The sequence below is a fragment of the Bactrocera oleae genome, chromosome 4 (assembly GCF_042242935.1).
Source record: "Bactrocera oleae isolate idBacOlea1 chromosome 4, idBacOlea1, whole genome shotgun sequence".
NCBI classification, from domain to species: Eukaryota; Metazoa; Arthropoda; class Insecta; order Diptera; family Tephritidae; genus Bactrocera; species Bactrocera oleae.
The window spans coordinates 49708512-49723965 of NC_091538.1; the positions used below are offsets into that span (position 1 = coordinate 49708512).

General features: G+C 32.8%; 1 protein-coding gene across 2 annotated transcripts in view; it reads right to left on the minus strand.

Annotated features, from left to right (window-relative positions):
- The window catches only part of LOC118680748 (uncharacterized), a 382178-nt gene extending 367245 nt beyond the window's left edge, over positions 1-14933 (minus strand). For both annotated transcript variants that reach the window (XR_011396108.1, XR_011396107.1), the window contains exon 1: positions 14032-14933. The gene's annotated coding sequence lies outside the window, so the exon portion shown is untranslated. The remainder of the gene's footprint in view (positions 1-14031) is intronic.
- Between the last annotated feature and the right edge of the window lie 521 nt (positions 14934-15454).

Here is a 15454-nt window from a genome sequence, read left to right on the forward strand (position 1 = left end):
CCAAACCAAATGTTAACTCTTACTATTTTCCTTATTTATTTTATATTTCTTTAAATGTTTTTTCCGTACTACCCTCAACGATAAATAGGTTCTTTGCAACAGTTTTATATATCGAACATACCACACCAGTTTGATTATAAATTTGCACGATTTGCAAACTTTGTTCCAGAGCAAGTCTGTTTATTTTAAAATAGCAAATTACACTGAGTATAAAAAAGTAACAGCTCTCAAAAAGACCAATAGATCTTAGTGAAAATCCCCAGTCTAAAAAAACATACATTATATAATTAAAGAGTTTGATAACAACTCGACCTAGTATATGTAATAGTTGTTGTGTTATTGTCACAATTCTCACTGTCGCTACTAATTGAGCTACAATTTCGTTACTTTCATTTAAAATAATAAAAGGATAAATAATTAAACAACTAAAAAAAAATTAATAAATGAATATAGTTTTCAAAAACTTTACTTTTGATTTCTAATGTTTGCAAAGTATACCCTTAACAACTTTTTTCCCCTCTCTGAAATAACATGCATCAGCAAAAATTTTCAATTTGAAGTCATTAACGATAGCTTTGATGTTATTTTAAGGCCCTATAACTAGAGTAAATAGTTCAACTATTTCATATATCGTGAATTGCAATTAATCTAAAAGGTATAGCAAAAAGGAAAAACTAAGTAAAACAAAATGCGCACCAACTTAATTTCATTTAAAACTTATTTCGAATGCCAACTTGCCTACACCCAGCATCCAATTACAGAGCGTAGCTGTAAAAGTGAATCTTAATATGCTAAAAACCCATTAAAATGAGAACAAAATGAACTCAGTACGAACCAAAAGCAAGGCTTAAGAGCAAACGTGCAAACAATACAAGTATCAATTATGAGGGTCGAAGCCACAATTGTGTGATGGCGTTCAGCTCATGAGGATACTCAGTGGTAAAATGTCAACTGCTGTTCAACAATTTTATGTCTCCTAAGGGGACATTTATATCTGTGTCTACAAGTGACCACAAAAATGTATGTGCCTGAAATTGTCTCTAGTCACCGCCCATTCGTACATAGCTCTCCAGATGTCTTTACATGCTTTCATACATAGGAGCAGAATCACTCACAAGTACACAAAATTCAAAGTTTTTAACGAGTCTACCGTCTACGAGTATATAACTGTTATTTAGCATTTAATTCCAAATAAACTAGGTAAAGTTAGTGTGGAATGGGGTGATTCAACACACGTTAAAACGCGGTTGAAATCGGTCAAGCATTTCTTGATATATAAGATTTCACCTAAAAGAGAGCGGGGCTAGGCCCGTCGTCCTGCTCCTATAAAGCTCTTTTTCACCACCTTAGTTGAGAAATTTAATGTTTGGGGCGCACTTATTCAGTGAGTTGTCGCATTTCTAATAATATTCAACATAACCCTTATATGGGGCATGGACGTGGTTATTATCTGATTTTTCACAGCGCATGAAGTAGTGCTAAAATAACTTTTCCCCATTAAACGATTTAAGGGGAGTGTAAAAATACTACTATAAAGAGGGGCTAACTAACTGACTTCTAAGAAATCGCGCATTATACGAAAATTTTCTGCGCAAACACACGGGTCTTCTAAGTAAAAAGAAAATACAAAGCAATTTTTGATTTTCCAAACCGCTGGATTCTGAAACTGGTTAACAAGTTAAATTTTCTTTCTTCCTCTCTCTCTCTCTCTCTCATTCTCTCTTGAAAAAACAGCCCCTCTGAGCTAACCGGAGCAAAATAGTGGCGTGCAAACTGTTAAATTGTTTTGCAGCTATTGCACAGTACAAATTATTGTTTTTGTTTTGTTTGTTGACATTCGTGATTTACTTTGGCAAACCAATTGTACTGTAATTGTTGTTGTTTTCACTTTGGGACCCTCTTTCCTATTTAATTGTTCTCGTTAGCGACTTGCAAAGCAATAAGGGGCAAGATTTTGTAATTACTTGCAATTTGTATTGCAATGCTCGTAAATATTTACACGTTGTTTGCACTTCTAATTGTGATTTAAGTACTTAAGGTAAAGTTTACGCATTGTTCAAAATTTCTAGTGTAGCCTTCTATGACGAATTTTGATTGTGACTTGACCGCAAATTATCCTCGGAGATAACGTATTCTCAAACAAGAATGCCGCAATTATGTTTGACATATAGAATTCAAGATAAAGTTGAGCATGAGTGACTTATGTAATTTGATAAAGATGTTACGAAAGTGTTGGATCGCTGTTATATTGTGATAATGAAAATCTTACTGCAGGTGATTTCAGGAAATTCATCTAGAGGTCTTATTTCATAAGCATCATTATCATAGTATTTCATGGCTGAAAAATTACTATAAACAGTGATTAATATTATACAAAAAAGGGGTTTGATTGGAATATAGTCTCTAGTAAAAAATGATTTTAAATATTCTGCTTCTAAGACCATCCAGAAAGCTTCTATGAAGTATGGAATTACCCAATCAATTTCCGTGATAGGTTTGCATTATAAATGGGTTGTTAGGCAACGTACACCCTTTCTCATCGTTGCAGGTAAAATATTAGTTTTATAATATCAAATCATTTGAAATTCCTTTCCATGAAACAGGATAAACAGTTCTTTACCACTGATATGACTGACAGATATTTTGTTTTAGAATAGAAGACTGCTTAAGGAAATATTTCTTTGCATACAAATTCAATGTTCAATCACAATGCACGCCAATCTATTTTGGCTTTTTTACAATAGCAAAGCAATATAAATAAAATCGAATGGTTGGTATTACAGATTGGCGTTATCGGACTATTGAATTGCTCACAAAACGCATTTATATGAAAACATATAAAGGACTAAAACTATGTTGCACATTAAGACACAAAACACGGAATTGCATCTGCGATTTGAAAACTTAAAAATGTAGGCGTGGCTGCCCCTAAAAGGTTTAATGTATATATTTCACAAATCACTAAAAGAAAAACCAAATTTAATAAGGAAAAGTATTTTCAGCAACTTCTCCGACAGTCTGAAAATTGGTGAAATCGAATGTTAACCCCACTCACTATCCAGAGAATTTTATCATATTTCCTTTTTAAACAAATATGTGTATGAAAGTGTAAACTTTGAAAAGGGTTGTCAGCAGTTGAGTTATAATCATGTGTCACATTCAATTTAGATGAGCATTTTCTTTAAGTAAAGTGTTACAAAGCATTGAAGTGGATTTCTAAATGAAAGAACAGTTCGGAAAAAGGGTTATTAGCATGCTTGATTGGTAAATATTTTAAGTGGTACAATATATTATCTTGAACGTGTAAAGAAATAGGTTGAAAATGCGTATGTAAATTACCCATCTACACTAAATATCTAATTCTAAACTAAAAAACCCAACTCAAATTTCAGACACTTCCAACATAAGTGACTTGATCGTTAAAATCAAGGTTGTTAGATGTCTTTAACCTCAAATTTGAATCACCTGGAAGAAATTAAAAAAAAGGCTAACTTTCCTTAGGGCTTATCCTTAAATGAAAAGTGTCAGAGAGTCCTTGCCAATCACACAATAATCTACTATGCATAATTTTTTGTAAATACCAGTATACCCTCTTTTTGCGTATCCAAAGGTTCCCTTTGAACCCTAGTGAAATCAAACAAAAGTTAAAAAGGGAAAAAATTGTTTGTATCTGCGTAACATATGAGTGACAGTTTGAGGACACGCAGCAATTCGAAAATGAAGAGAAAAAGCTAGATATACTGCACTGAAAGAGGTCACACGCTTTGTTGAACGCCCTTATTTTGTTAAGGTTTATTTGCGATTCCTGATACTAAATTTATTTCTGATTTACTTCGATTTACAATTATATAGCCAAGTTTTTCTTATTACTGAAATTGCTTATTTACATTGAGTTAAGTTGCCATGCGACCTAGCCAATGTAAGCTCCCTCAAAACGTTGCCATTTATCACACTTGTCACTAATGCTGTGTGTAAATTTGTTTTCCAATATTCATTATCGTTATTGCAGTTAGTTTAAATATAAATTGTTAGTAAAGCAAATAAACTGATTGTGAAATGTATAGTTGTGGAAAGTGCGTAGTTTTGCTGTACTTATGTTAATATAAATGTTGCGTATACAATGAGTACAACTTTTTCTTTGAAGAGATCTTTGCTTTTATACAATATTACCAGCACAACTTTCGGCACATTTTATAAGTGCAAAGTTTTTCCCCTAGTGATTTGTACTGCTTACTTTAAACTCATTGAATGAATGACACTTGTGCACTAGTTCCGTTTCCTTTACGTATACGTCTCCCATCTCATATTTTTAAAGGATTGGTAGAGGTTATTCAATTATTTGACAACTCATTTATTACCCTTGGAAACCTTTAGCGTTCGTTTCTTATACCCAGAAAGTCGTTATGGAAGGTTGTTTTGAAATTAACGCAAAGATAAATCATTATCCGACAACAGAAATAAGGCGTCATATGCTCAAACGTATACTAATCGCTATGTATAAATTTTTTTTAACTTTTTATATTACCAACCTTGTTAAAAATATGTTATATAGTACTTTTTCTCTAAAATTATTGAGAGCTTTTTCTGTATATATTATATTATATTTGGTCCCAGCCAAAAAATATACAGTATATCCACAAGTTGGTACGTATGTCAAAAAATTTAAATAAATTGTAAGCTAAAAATCTTCATAGAAAATTCATCAAGAAAGGTTTTAATGAAAGCCAAAATATCAAGAAAACATTTAACGTCAACAAAAGATTACATTCGGCTGCTCCAACATACCTGTGTGGAATATGCGGAAAATTTAGTTTCAAGCTGTCATCAAAGCTGTCAGGCTTTAATAGCCAACACGGCAGATTGGAGCCAGTATTGGATCAACATCAGCTATAACAAAACAATATCTATTCTATAATTACAACATTTTTCTCAAAAACCTCTACCTACAATTTTTAAAACGAAACGCTATTTTTTAATGCATTGTACCTAGAGATTATGCTTCAATTAAATTTATTTATTTTGAAGTTTACATTATACTTGGAACTTTTTGAAATTGTCTGCAACTAAATAGAATATGAAATTCTAATATTTTGTTTAAAATATATTTTTTAAAAATCCTAAAACAATTAAACTCGAGAAGTAAATGTTTCTCTATGCAGGCTACAAAACATAGCTTTAATACAAAAAAAAGTTTTCAAATATTTATAATATTAGCTATCAATTTCTATATGTAAGGTACATAACTTAATTGAAACACCAAAGCCGATTGAAGTGTGACCGAATTTACTTCCCAGATAAAGCGAATAAAATTGGGGTATATTTGTTTAAAGGGGGTTGTGAGTGTACAAATATGTATATTCATACCACAAATATTGTAAAGCGCCTTCGCATGCCTTTTTGAAGTGAACATCCGGTCCAAGGGATTGAGACGTTGGTGAAGAATACTACAGCGCCAGTTCAATTATGTACCTTGCGACACATTTTGTAGTCGTTAATGTGTATAAAATTATGAAGATTTTTATATATTTATATTAGAGTATCATATTACTATACATAAAAATGTCTGGAATGCTGTTGACTGACTGGGTTCGCTTATATAAATATATTTCGTAGCGTTCGTTTTACAGTTTCAATGGAGACAATGCAAATGCCAATGATGTGGCAATAATACAAATGAGGTCACAACCCACACACATATATATTTTCTGTGTACAGCTGGCCAATATTAACTTATATACTCACACATATATACACATGCACATGTACTTGCATGCACTTAAAAAACACAAATTTAAACGTCAACATAGCCGACAATCGCCAAGCAAACAACATGAGAAAACAACTTAAAAAACCAAATATATTCTAACACAGACATAAACACAACTCTATATATTAAACATACTAATATATATTAAATTCGTGATGTTGTCAATATGTCAAATGCCACGGCAAAAAGTCAACCAAAGTGTAAAGAGCACAACGCTCATTTGTTAGCATAATTTTAGGCGTCGAAACAATTTAACCAGCAAATCAACTCCCTACGTCGCCAAGATGATTAAAGTGTCTACAGAACATTGGAAAAGTGCGCATGATAATCATATACAACACAGAGCGAAGAATCGTGTGTGTATATGTGTGCCCGTTCATTTTGGCATGTTGTGCGTATAATACAAGTAAATAACCGATGTGAAAATATTTTCTTCTTCAATAGGTATTGTGTCGGGTCTTTAGGAATCTCTTTCACAATCTCACTCATACTCACTGCACTTGTAGTGACGTCTCAAATGTACTTTTTACACATAAATAGAAGGTTACCTGTGTGTACAGTGCATCCATCGTGTGAGAGGTATTTTGTGTTGGTAAGGTGTTAAAATGCTTTTATTTTTCGCGACATTTATTCTAATAGTCTAAAGCCAGACAGTAAATATAAATACATATGATATATAAAGAATTCCAAAGTATAGAGCGTAGGTACTGCATATAAAGAGGCTTCATGTATTATTAATTTATGCGTTAATTGAAATTTCTATTGCAGTGAAATAATTCTAAGCGCTAAATAAGAATTTTTAAAAACAATAATTTGCAAATGACGTTATGAAATACCTAACTGTAAATATATTATCACTTAAGCATGTAGAATTCATGTCGTCGCGGCGTTTTGACACTCACATGGGACATAATTCTATAGGTTAAATTTGACACAAGTTCAAGCTTACAACTACATCGCGTACAGAGAAATTTAAGGTAATTTGATATGACAATTTCCATGTCTTGTACTAAAGTGAAATATGACATAATGAAATGGCAAACCTTATTAAACACACTGACAAAATTTGAGACAAATCCGTAAACAAAAATGGCCGCCACGTGCTGTCAAAATTACATCGTCCCTATTAGTAGACGCTGTATTAACCCATTACTACACATTTTCATGCGTGCATACATGTTCACACATTTATAGTATATATAAGTATATCAGCTACAACGCTTAATTTGTTCATTCAGGCATTCAGATAACGTAGAAATCGAAAGTATAAAGCGTTATTTTGATGTTTGGTTGTTTATATGTGCATCTACAGTGAAAACGCTATAATTTAGTAGCTTCGCATCAATTAGTCAGTTAGTTAATAATTGCGCAACAAAATGTACCCAACTCGTTAATGTGTATTGAGCATTTGTAGAATAAAATCATTAATAATAATTTTGTGCACAAATCAAATCTCTATTACGCATGTATACACATCAATATAGGTATGTAGGTCTGCCTGTTAATAAATTACACCACCGAAAATAAATCCCATGAATTCGAAGGTGTAAATGTTTTATTTGCTTATTGCCAATTTGCCATAAAATATGTAGCCAAACAGCTTAATGAACATTGGTCAATAAAACGCGTAGAAAATTAAATTGAAATATGTGAATACAACTGTTGGATATTTAAGGTTTTTTTTCATTAGCTTTTCAACCTTTCGCTGAATAGCTAGTTAAGAGTAACTATCAGAGAGGTATCTGGTGAAATATATTCCAAAGTAAATCCAATATAAGTATACTTTAATTATTGCAATATATGATATTTATTTATTGAAGCCGATGACACATTATTTTACAAATATAGGGCAATTCTTGTAGAACCTACGCTATGTAAAAACTAACACACAAGTCCCACAAACCAATGGTAAACCACAAAGTTTTACAACACAATATAAGGTACCGCAGCCAAGAATCAGCAAAGAGATATGTATGTGTTTTAAGCAACGTTGCACTCAGCAAGTAATAGTTGCAAAATTGAAAGGAACAACTATGTTTACAAAAGGTATCGTACGAGTCAATAATGACAAACAAAAAGACCAGGAATGCCTGTCAAGTGTCTCCATTGGGGGCGCAGAGAATATATTAAGCGCTATACACATACAACAAGTGATGCTGCGCTATTTGGCAAATTGTCACACGGCGTCGCAATGCTTATAAGCACCTACCAAAAATGTTGTCTGCACACATATGTGCCGTTATAATTAAGTATTACTTGCAATCGGTGTGACACGGCTTACCTCGCACCCAATGATGTTACAAAGCCGGATTGTGCATGTAATGCAACGGATAAGCGTAAAGAAAATTTATTCGCGCTCGGTGGGGAGTGATGCCTGAATATTTTCACCTTCGCTCGAAGAGATAGTAGACATTGTGTGTTCAACTGTTTTCAAAATGTTCACTAATCCGTTAGCGCTTTAGTGCATGTGCAAAATGTAATTATGAAGACGTTAATCGATATTTGAGTTTGAACGCACATCCACTGAGCATGATGATATTTGGTTGTAAACACCTTTTTAATTCAATTCAGTTGTTTCTCTAGAAAGAAGATTATTTGTTCAACTCAAGTAAGACTGAATTATTCACTAATAATATAATAGTAATAGGTCGAAGATTGTAGTCATCATCATCCCAGTCTTTCCAGTTACCAGCGTGAGCTATAAAGTTTCTATTAAGGAAATTTATATAGCGGAAAGTTTCACGAAAGATTACTTGTCTAAGTCTATTACATAGATGCATCAAAATAAAATATCAATGAATAGTTGTGTGAAGGGAAGGCTACCTACTCTAAACGGCTTTAATGTGGACAATGAGCTGATCTCAGGTGGGGATGATATTTAGGCAAGACGTGGGTTTTATATATATTTAGGTTTCCAGGTTCCAAAATTTTGAAGTTTTACTATGTTCCTGATTATCACCGTCTATATAGATGCAAACTAACCTCTCAGTTTTTGAAATATCGATTTGTAATTTTCCACACGTTCTTTGCTCCACAAGAAGCTGATTACTTGTCAGAGCCACGGATATCGGACTACTATACCATATAGCTGCCATAAACTAAGATTGATCGTTTATTGCGTTCTTCTATACAAAAATGTTTTCTTTACAAAAATATCCTCACGAAATTAGACCAAATACATTTTTTAGATCAGATTACAGTAGCATATAGCTACCATAGAAGTTGAACGATCGGAATCAAATGCTTGTATAAAACTTTTTTATTTGACGAGGTATCTTAATAAAGCTTCGAATGGATTATTATTCAAGACAATAATACAATATCCAAATCAATTGTTGAGATTAGAAGACTTTAATATATAGCTGCCATACAAACCGACAAATCAAAATCAAGTTCTTGTATGGAACCTGACTGCCTCCATTCAACATTTTACCCTAGAACAACATAATATATTTTTGTTATTAATGGGTTCTGAAAATTGTATTAAGCTTTTACCCTTTCAATATACATTTGTCCCTTAAAGATGTTTCTTCTCTTTTGAGAAGCAAGGGCAAACGCAACGACTATCTTGGCCTATCCTCAAATTAATATTGTTTTTTTTTGTTATTCGCTTCAACCTCAAATTCAGTGTGAATACATTTCATTTTTCCTTTATCCTTTATGGTATGATTCAACACTTCAATTATATCTTTGAAATCAGCCCGAATTGAGCTTGGTAAAGTCATTTTAAAATCATAACATAAATATTTTTATAGAGTGAAATATATCGGTTAGGTTAAATTTAGTATGTATTCCATCCACCAACCTTTCGTTTATTAATACACTTGCTGACTCAGATAAATCACCCTATGTAATCTCATCTCCGCTTCCAACACCTTTGTTTACTAAGCAAACTACAAATTTGCCATAATCTAGTTGCAATTAAATATATTTATCAAATATTGATATAAACGTATTTGTGATAAAATTAATATTGAGTTTTCTCTCGTTAATTTTTTATCATCTACTTTCATATGCGTGCGATTTTTTATTAGAATTTACTTGTCGTGTTATCAGTGCAGTGTTGTTGCTCTTATCAGCAGAAAAATACAATTTATAATACAGTCAGCATAGTGTTTCGTTTTTATTTTCTTTATTTTAACAATTCGAATTTATCACAGTATGTTATGAAAAATATAGAGTCAGCGATCTGTGATTAGACAATAAAAAGCTACTGAATTCGCTAAATCAGAATAAATGTTGTGAAAATTTGGTTTATGACATATTTAGGGTACAGAGCTGAAGTTTTGTAGAAATCATATATGTATAGAGCTTCCAGAAGCATGTAATATATTATTTACTGAAACGATAGTGGGTTTAATGCCTAAATATTTTCGTGGTTTTTCCTTTTGATTTAGCGAATTGTTATATTGAATGTCTATGTCAATAACAGCTGCTAATTGTCGCCCTGATGGCGTCATTTCCAGTTAGCGTTTTAGGTCTGGCAATGAGTGATTAAATTGAACAATTACAAAATAAATAAAAGTGAGTTAAAATCACTCTATCTAGTTGCTAAGTGAAATGCAGGATCGGTTCGAAAGTAAAAAGATTATTTGAAGGGAAATAAACAGTGGGAAATAGACATGTTTTTGGCCGAAAGTCTTGGGAGAATGTTTTAACATCATTCCAGGGTGTTCTCAAATTGAAATAAGTTGATTAAAGAGAGATCATTTAGAGCTAGGTTAAAAATTTAAAAACACCACGGGCGGTATAATTTCCTTTCTGTGCTAAATAACTAGCAATTTTTTTAGGCGATTACTACAAACACTAGTTTTTTAACGATGTACTTTGCATTGATCGAACTTTACAATAATCTAGTTTTAGTAGTTGACGAAACTCAACAGCAGCGGAGAGTTCCAGCAAGCTGAAAAATTATTTTAGCACAACACATTTTGCTTTTTACTCTTACTGTAAGTATTCTCGATTATTGCGTCGCATGTGAAATCAAAGGTGTTGGAAGTAGAAGATATGATAAAAATATATTGTTTTTAGTTCTCAAATTTCGTACCTGTGGGACCTCCATAATATAAACCATCCATATGAGAAGGGCTGATTTTTAATATGTAATATATTTTTCTGATAATCTGCTGATAACACTGCTTGTACGGATTGGATTGTTTACCTTTCATAAGTAATTGCATTAAAATAAAAAATTTTTATCGCGTGTGTTGGTTGCAAATTATTGAAACTGTGCACTTTACAGATATCAATTAAGTAAGTGAAAACTATTAGACAGCTTAGCAGAAAATAATTATGGTGAACCCTCCTTTCAAAATAAATAAAACACGAGGTTCTTTCCATTAAATATTTTCTTCTAATATATAAATAAATCATAATTTCGGATATTTATTTTATTTACATTTACAGGCAACAACAAGATTTTATTTTTCTATTTAGGTACATATGTGTGTAACATTACATGAACTCATTTGCTGTTTACCAGAATGCTTGTATTTTAAAACCGTGTCAAAGTATCAGTATCAAATTACAAATAGACATTTATTATCTCAAGGCTAAACGTCAAATGACGTTAATGTGAAAACTCCAGATAGAGGAGAAATATATAGTAGTACATAAAAAGAATTGGTATGAACCATTTCAATAATAATACAGTGAGAAATTTCTAGTTATTTCTTTTTGTATGTAAGAGAAAATATCGATCAATCGCGAACACCGCCGGCAAGATTATTTTTGACGTGTCTTAAATTCAATATTGCTAAAGCTGCGTTTCGAATAGCATAAGTGATTTCAATTAGAGTGAATGTCTGACAACGTACCTAGACCTTTAGAAGGCCCATTGTGAAACCGCCGGTACTAAAATCCCGCAATTCCATCCTCTCTGAGCCACCTTGTGCTCCTAAAGAAGTTCATCAGTAGACAAAGTTTTATTTGTGCAACCTCCGAAACATCGTCAAGAAACTCTCGGCCAATAGTATTGATTACTTTACTATACAAAACCTTGCAGAAGATGTTCTATAGTCTCTTCTTCTTTACCTACAGACAGCTTCTACAATAATCATTATATGGTGTTCGTAATATGCTGGCAATTATGTGTGGCCCATATTCCCCTCATGCCACGTTTGTCTGCTTGTTGCGTAAGTCAGCGATTGTCTTCACTGAGACTCAGCTATATCTATAACATGTTTGTCCAGAGGCATATAAATTACCTCTTTTTCGAATTCTATTTGTAGGGTGGGGGTTCTAGTTCATCTGCTTTACTCTCACCAGGGGTAGCACTGTGTCTTATAACTATACATTTCATTACCATGTACTTATATTGGAGATATCAATCCACACAGTAACATGTTTGAATTTCGGACCATTAGAAATGATAATACGATATTATTATTATTCTATTTTATTTCCTTGTTTTATTATTGCATTACACAAATTCAGAAATAAGAAGCTGGTAATATATATGTACGTACTAAAACACCATATATTGGAACAATGCTCATATATCCTCAAATCCGCATTTACAATTTACATATGTGTATAATACATACCAGATATATTATATTATATCAAAATATGTTAAATTATACCAAAACTGCATTTTCCTGACTCGACTACATTTGACTGCATTGCCTGTTCACAACTCCCAGTCCATTGGTGTTTTCATAAATTATTCGCGGTTATCACGCCAAACACCCACACACATTACTGAGGTCTACGCCAACGCACCTTTTCCACATATATGTATGTACAGATGTTTAAAGTTGTTGCTATTCTCGCAAACGTTTTCGAAAGCGAAGATGCAACGGGAAGAAGATGCTAGCACAAGATTGAGATCTGTTCCATAAATACATTTAATATTCACGGTTCCACACCTGCATTAATAATGTGATACAGACATTTAGAAGGCAATTCTGGCTTTTCTCTCTGTGTGTGTGTGTATATGCGCCTGCGTCCAACTACCTATGTAGGAGGCTATGCTCAATGTAGGAGGAAAATGCTCACATTTTGTAGATATTTAAGAATTTCTGAATAATTGCTTATTGAACAAACACGTAGATATTCCAACATGATGAATAATTCAATTTTTCAATTTAAATCGAAATATATTCTCATATACAATAGTAAGATCAGTTAGATCGGTTGGGCGTATTTTACAATATAGACAAAATAATAATAAGACAAAATTTTATTTCAAGTCAGTAGTCCTCCAACTGTCACACATCCAGAAAAATCATTTGAGTTAGTTCAGCCCCACTCATATGAAAATAGAAAATTGCTATCAATAAATAAGCTGTTGTTATAAAATTCGTTTCAAACAAGATGATAAACTTTTAAAATGAGATCATTTAAACTGCGTTTGAGAGATTCTTTTACTAAATAAGTTCTGAAAAATAACGCCAATAAGGTTAACAGGCAACAGACGTTGAAATGCTCTGTTGTTTGTTTAATTTTTTCTGCTCAAAGAAAAAATAAGACCCTTCACAAATACAAAGGCTCCTTACAAGAACTTGATTCCGATCGTTCAGTTTGTGTGGCAGCTATATACTATAGTGATCCGATCTAAACAATTTCTTCGAAGCTACATTGTTGCCTTAGAAAATAATCCATGTTATAGGGTCTCCGACGTTTCCTTCTATGTATTACAAGTCCTTATCAAAACTGTGTATTTGTTGGAGCCACCGATATCGGATAAATAGAGCATATGGCTACCATACAAACTGAAGGATCGAAATCAAGTGCTTGTACGGAAAACTTTTTCATTTAACGAGGTACCTTCATAAAATGTAACAGAGATTATCAACCGGAGCACCGCTATAAACTCTGAAGAAATTGCTGAGATCACACTACTATAGCATATAACTTCCATACAAGCAGTATGGACAGTAAAAAAAGTCCTTGTATCGCAAACTTTTTTATCCGATTAGATATCTTCACGAAATTTGGCATAGCTTTTACCCGAGGTTTTGCTACAATCTCTAACGAAGCTTTTCAGATCAAACAAATATTACGTATAGCTGCCATTCAAGCTGACCGATCAAAATCAAGTTAAATGTCTCTTTACAGTCTCCTCCGTGTATACCCTTCACAGGTGCAGCCGAAGTTAACATTGTTTTCTGGTTTTTTTTTTTATTTTATCAAATAAGAGGACATGAAACCCAGTTTTGTATTACAGTTTAATCTTGATAATTAATAAAATTTATATTTATATAGACTTTTCATTTGCCTAATATATAAAAAAAAAAAGTTATATTTTTAGTCTTACGAACCTCTTGTTAGTTCTGCACCATTAAGATAAATTTAGATTTCCTCTCGTAAAAGCTTAGAATCATTATTAAAATATACACTTTAATAACTTTCAATTTGGATTGGATAAATATTTACGATGAAGCCCACCCTGTTTTCCATTTTTCTGATTTCTTCCAGTTAAAAAAATGTTCCACTTGCCAACATAATCATTAAAACGTTAAAAATGAATTTTACATTATCATAGAAATTGTCTTGAATGACTTGCGATGTCAAGCAGCAATTTGAGTTTCACATAAACACACACGTACACTTTTTATTTAAACAAGCGAGAAATACGTTAATAACTGCGAATAAATTTGCTTTGCAGAAATCTTTGTAAGCATAATTTTTATACGAAATACATATTTTTTAAGTATCGTTTTATTTGCAAAAAATGCAAATAACTATTCTGAATTATTTATTTCATTTGTCTAAATAAGCGAAGCGAGTGTTAATGAGCGTAATGGCGTATGCGATAAGACGCAAACAAATGTAGCGAGTAATTTAAATATTTATATTCAAATGTAATGACTCTTTTATTTCAACGCGTGGATGTGAAAGTAGCGACGGGAGTTTAGTGTAGTTTGCAGTTGCGCGCACATACAAAGGGACACAAAATGGCGTATCTAAAGTGTCGCCAAATAAACGCAGACGGAAATTTTAATATGAATTATTATTAGTCTGCACTCAAGCACAGCACAGCTTGAATTTTTTAACATTTACATTTCTCCAGTAAAATTCACCTAAGCCATATGGTATTGAACATTTACAGTTATATTCACGCACGACTTTCAATCACTCACAATTCCCGTTAGTTTGATATTTTGTATTTGGATATCCTTTTAATATAAAAGAAGAAACGCGCGACCGCGTCCGATACTTTGTCCGGTCAACGACGGAATGATGTTTGTGAACGCACTCAAAGCGCTCAGGAGCAGTTCATCAACGCAGCTGCCGAGCAAAATGTCGCAGTTATCATAACAGAGCAGCGCAGCGTCGCCAAACTGCGCATCCATTTGAGCATCCCGTTCATTTAGTTGGCGTCAGTGAATGTAAACGCAATGAATGAATCAAGTGAAGGAAAGAGCCGAAGCTGAAGTGTATTTGTATATGTACGTGTACCTGAAGGAAGAAGTTTTAATGTTAGCCAATTATTATTTTGGTATTGCTCTCTTATAGCCAAAAGAACAGCTGTTCCTTTTCACACACACCATTAAGTCTGTATTAAATTAAGCTTCGTTGTTATTTCCCATTGCAACTTTGTTGTTGTTAATTTACTTCATAGCAACAATACTAGCTGTTAGCTCTCTCTCATTTTCAATTGACTATATATATAAAATTTCATTCATTCACAAATACTCATACGACATGGTGTACTCAATGGGCATACTTACATACATAAAA